Source organism: Cucumis melo, chromosome 5 (assembly GCF_025177605.1).
Source record: "Cucumis melo cultivar AY chromosome 5, USDA_Cmelo_AY_1.0, whole genome shotgun sequence".
Lineage (NCBI taxonomy): Eukaryota > Viridiplantae > Streptophyta > Magnoliopsida > Cucurbitales > Cucurbitaceae > Cucumis > Cucumis melo.
The window spans coordinates 22,488,973-22,494,599 of NC_066861.1; the positions used below are offsets into that span (position 1 = coordinate 22,488,973).

General features: G+C 37.8%; 1 long non-coding RNA gene across 2 annotated transcripts; it reads left to right on the plus strand.

The window, feature by feature from the left end:
- Positions 1-864: 864 nt before the first annotated feature.
- Positions 865-3,747, plus strand: LOC127149510 (uncharacterized). 2 transcript variants are annotated; one of them, XR_007821188.1, is made up of 3 exons: positions 865-1,038; positions 1,134-1,263; positions 3,564-3,747. It is a non-coding gene; the product is annotated as an uncharacterized LOC127149510 (long non-coding RNA). The 2 variants fall into 2 exon arrangements; XR_007821187.1 differs by lacking the exon at positions 1,134-1,263.
- The last annotated feature ends 1,880 nt before the right edge of the window (positions 3,748-5,627 follow it).

Consider the following 5,627-nt stretch of genomic DNA (forward strand, 5'->3'; position numbering starts at 1 on the left):
CGTGTTGGGGCTATGGGATATCTTATGGAGATCGTTGCTTAGCAAAATATGGAGTTTGTTTCAGGTGCAAGCAACCAAGGCATACAACTGACTTTTGTCCTCAGAAACTGTTGGAGACTACCTCGAACTAGACTTCCACTTCCAAGCAGGGAAAAGTATTTGCCACTACTCGTTATGAGGTCGAGCAAGCTGGTAGTGTGGTGACAGGTACGCTCCCAATCTTGGGGCACTTCGCATTTGTGTTGTTTGACTCTAGGTCATCTCATTCCTTCATATCTTCAGTCTTTGTTTGACATATGTGTTTAGAAGTAGAACCTTTGGTTAGTATACTATCTGTTTCTACTCCATCTGGAGAAATTATGTTGTCTAAATTAGAAAGGATAAAAGCATGTCAAGTAGAGATAGCAAACCATGTGTTAGATGTAATTTTGCTACTTTTGGACATGCAAGATTTTGATGTAATTCTAGGTATGGATTGGCTATCTGCCAATCATGCAAGTATAGATTGTTCCTTTAGCGGCTAGTTTCAAGTTTAAGGGGGCAGGGACTGTGGTCCTACCCAAAGTTATCTCATCCATGAAAGCCAATAAGTGTAAGCCCTCGTTCCATTTTCTTTTATGTATATTAATATTCTCTAAGTTGAGGAAAACAAGTTGGAATACTTTTATGCTCCTTAAGGTTTATTCGGGTGATAAGAAATTTTAAAACTATTTTAATAAAACTTAAATTGTTTAGTTTAAGTGTTGAAAAGAATGAAGAAGGGTGAAAAGTGAATTCAATTAGAATTGAAGGGCATTGTGGTCATTTTATTATTATTATTATTAAGTTAAAAAAAAAGAAAAAGAAAAGGGGAAATATCTCACCTCTCTCCCCCTCCTTCTCGATTTTTCTCTTCACCTTTCCCTTCTTCTTCTTGCTGACGCCACCATCTCTATCTATCTCTCCATCGCTGCACGCTGACAGCTACTATGTTTGAACGTCAAACGCATGGTCGCCAGCCATAGCCGGTCGTAGCCAACTGTGTTCAACGAAGTCGTCGTGAGTTGCTTGGGTAGATTATACTACCCATTAAGTTTCAGCTTTTATTTTGCTTTACCCATTATAATTTGTTGTTATATGTGGAGTTTTTGAAGATTTCTTGGCTCTATGGTTGAAGAAGAAGGGGAAAAACTCAAAGGAAGTTTCAATCATAACAATTTTTTTACCCACTCTGCATACTTCTGGTTTTTATTTCAATTTGAGCTTCTCAAGAAAATCTAAGAGGTGAGGTTTGTATTTTCTGAAAGCTAATTCATTTTCGAACAAATTTTATGAAGAAAGCTTAAGCAAATTTTGAGGTTCATTGGTGAATTTTCACAAAAAAGACAGAGCAAGTGTTTTCATGCGAAATCAGAAGATCTCTATTCTTTTTAGTATTTTAGGGTGTACCAGTGGATTTAGGATCTCTATTTAGTATGGTTGGAAAGCTTATTCAATTTACTACAACTTTTATGAAGAAATTGTGAGCTAAATATGATTATAATTAATCTTAATTTCATAAACAAGTCAGGAGATAGCAGAAGATTCCGTTTTTGAATACTCTCTGTTTTGGGCCAATTTTGTAGTAATCTATTAAGTATCGTATTTTTCTTCCTTCAGATAAATTATAGAGGACATCAATATGAAGATTTTGACATAAAGAACGCTCATTTTGGTTAAGTATTGGAAGAGTTATGATCATTTGAAGATCATATTGCGAATCTGAAAAACTTTGAGAAATGTGTTGTCGAGGTGATTTTGATATGGTTTTAGATAAATTTTAGTGGGTTCTCTCATGTTTGGGTGCTTGTGGTATTAAGAGTTTAAGTTGAAGTTTAAGGGTATAAATAGCCTAAATTGAACCATTTGGGGGATTGTTCAATCTAAATCTTAGAAGTACTTAAGGTTGTTGGTCCCTTGTTGATATAATGGACATAAACCCACATAAACGATCCATTGAGCTTGTTGTATCTACATAAAAGACCCGTTGAATTTGAACTAACTTGGATGCTCATGGGGTTAAGTATCTAGATTTCAAGTCCAAGGGTTCGTAGGTGAAAGGTTTAGTCTAATCCTAAGCGCTTTGAAAAATTGAGAACCTTAGAAACATAAAATGGATCTAGGTGGCCTAATGAAGTTTAAGGTTAGTTGGTTCATGTTGACATAGTGGATTTAAACCTAAATATCTAAATTTGAAGTTTAAAGGTTTGAAGTGGATTTTTAGTCTAGTCCAAGGAGATTTGAGAATGTAAGGACTCAACAAATGTAAAATAGTTTGAATGCTCGTAATGAAGTATTTTTAGAGATTATTGTGTTGTCTTGCTAAGTGAAGACAATGATGTGACCTTGAAAGTTGTTTTAGGCCAAATTAAAGTGGGGAAAGCGTAAAATCCTGGGGGATCGAGTTATCGACTGCGAGTGGTTATTTCCAAATATTTTCGTTATAAATTTATATATGTTATTATAGTACATTGTAATTGTAATGATTACTTGTATGATTGTTTTATGATCTATATGTCAAAAGTGTTTTCAAATATAAATTTCGGTATTCCATGAACTCTTGTATTTCAAAATTATGGTTGAAACCAACTTTACTAAACAAGTTCTAGATGACAACTGAATTCTAAAATCTTCATTGATTTATAACTAGATTTGAATAAGTTCTAAAAAGATGAATCAATTACTAAGGATCGAAAATGATTTGAAATGTGTTTCTAACCATGTTTGATTTGTTTTTAAACTTGAAATATGTGATTTTATGAATGTCGGTGATTACCCTTAAGGCTACGTGAATGTATTTCCGTAGCGCCACTTATGGTTGTTAGGGGGTTTCGGGGCTGAAAGAGGCTGTGACTGGAGATCCGAGAACCTGAGCCTAGGTGAGGACATGGATGGAGGATTGTGATATGGCTTCGGCCTAGCTTAACTCATGGTTGGGTGGCTCTATGTGCATATAGGAGCGGGATGTTGCTACTGTGGTAGGTGCTGAGTATGCGTGAGCTCTGTTTGGCCGCGTGCTTCTTAGTGGATATGGAGCACGTGTGAGCTATCCTTGGGTCGTATGCTTAGTATGCTATCATGGTTGGATTTGATTGGATGGAGGTTGCTACCGTGGTATGTGCTAAGTATGCGTGAGCTCCATTTAGTCGCGTGTCTCCTTGTGGATATGGAACACGTGTAAGCTATTCCCGGGCCGTATACTTAGTATGCTATCATGGTTGGATTGGATTGGTTGGATCAGATTGGATTGGAGGTTGCCATCGTGGTGGGTACTAAGGATGTATGAGCTAATTTTGGCCTCATGATTCTTTATTATGTGCGAGCTATCTTTGGCCATATCTTTAGATCCTTGCCATGGTTGTACGGATTACAGGTTTGTTGGTGGTCTAATGGTTACGAGTTAATGGCATTTTTTTTTACTAATATTATCTTACTAATGCATATTTATAATTTTTCTCTTAAAGCATGTTTTACGAGCTTTACAATTAAGGAACTTACCACTCACTGAGTATTCGACTTACATTCTTAATGTTTTCTTCCTCCAGGTTGCGAACCAAAGACCAAGTGTTGATTTAACATTCGTCATCAGTCATAGATCTCCATTATTCTTTGTATGTTTATAGTAAATTTTTGTAATGCATCATGGAGTAGTTAAATGTGACGAGAGTGAGGTTAAGAACTTGTGTGAAATTCCCTCTTAGAATGAAATCATGTGTATGTAACTTTTAAGTTGATTGTGAACTGTACTGAAACTCTGAAATTGTTTGGATAAGTGTGGTGAGATACACTTGCGGCGTTGTGGAGTTTTGAAGTTAATTTACATATAGAAGTGCAAAATCTCTCCATTTCAGGTTTGGCTAACTCATATTTTAGGGGAGATGCTGCGGAAATTTTTAATGAAATTTTTGAAAGGGTATTTTATAAATCTTATCTTTGAAAAGACTTGTTTAAGGGAGTAGATTCACACCACAATCTAAGTTAGAGGGGAAAACTTAGAACGGGGTGTGACAATAAGCTACTCAACCAGGGTACTTGGGGTATCTTGGCCAGCGTAGTAGACAATAGAGAGTATGAAGTTTTCTTGTCATCTGAACCTGTGGTGAGAGAATACCCCGACGTTTTTCTAGATGAGCTTCCAAGACTCCCACCTCCCAGGGAGATCGATTTTGCTATTGAGCTGGAGTCAAGCACTACTCCAATATCTAGAGCTCCTTACAGAATGGCCCCAGCAGAGCTGAAAGAGCTAAAGGTCCAGTTGCAGGAGTTGCTAGACAAGGGTTTTATTCGACCTAGTACATCACCTTGGGGAGCACCAGTATTGTTTGTGAAGAAGAAAGATGGGTTGATGCACCTTTGCACTGATTACAGATAGCTGAATAAGGTGTCAGTCAAGAACCGGTATCCATTGCCCATGATTGATGACTTGTTTGATTAGTTGCAAGGAGCCACTGTTTTCTCTAAGATTGATTTACGTTCAGGCTATTACCAGGTGACGATTAGAGACAGTGATATTCCTAAGACTACTTTTCAATCAAGATATGGACATTACGAGTTCATTGTAATGTTTTTTTGGCTTGACCAATACCCCTGCGGTGTTTATAGACCTGATGAACAGAGTGTTTAAGGACCTCTTGGACACTTTTGTTATAGTTTTTATTGATGACATCTTGGTTTACTTCAAGAAGAGGCTGAGCATGAGGAGCACTTGCATTAGGTTTTGGAGACTCTTCGAGCTAATAAGCTATATGCTAAGTTTTCTAAGTACGAGTTCTCGCTGAAGAAGGTGTCGTTTCTTGGCCATGTAGTATCCAATGAGGGAGTCTCTGTGGACCCAACGAAGATTGAAGTTGTGAGCAGTTGGCCTCGACCTTCTATAGTTAGTGAGGTTCATAGTTTTCTAGACTTAGCAGGTTATTACAGAAGGTTCGTGGAAGATTTCTCTCGTATACCCAGTCCGTTGACTCAGTTGACTAGGAAGGGGACTTCTTTTGTTTGGATCCCAGCATGTGAGAGTAGTATACCCAGTCCGTTGACTCAGTTGACTAGTCCTTACAGTGCCATATGGGTCTGGAAGTTTTATGATCTTCAATGACGCCTTCAAGAAAGAACTGGATTGTGTTTTGATGTAGCAAGGTAAGGTAGTTGCTTATGCCTCTCGTCGATTGAAGAGTCATGAGCAGAACTACCCTACCCATGATTTAGAGTTGGCAGCAGTTGTTTTTGCATTGAAGATATGGAGGCACTACTTGTATGGTGAAAAGATACAAAATTTTACTAACTGTAAGAGCGTGAAATACTTCTTCCCCCAGAAGGAGTTGAACATGAGACAGAGAAGATGACTTGAGTTAGTAAAGGATTATGACTGCGAGATTCTGTATCATCCAGGTATGGCAAATGTGGTAGTTGATGCACTTAGTAGAAAGGTGTCACACTCAGCAACACTTATTATCGAGCAAGCCCCTTTGCTTAAAGACTTTGAGAGAGCTGAGATTGCAGTTTCAATAGGGGAAGTTATCTCACAGTTGGCTCAGTTGGCTCAGTTGTCAGTACAACCGACCTTGAGACAGAGGATTGTTGTTGCTTAGATAAATGACCCATATTTGGTTGAG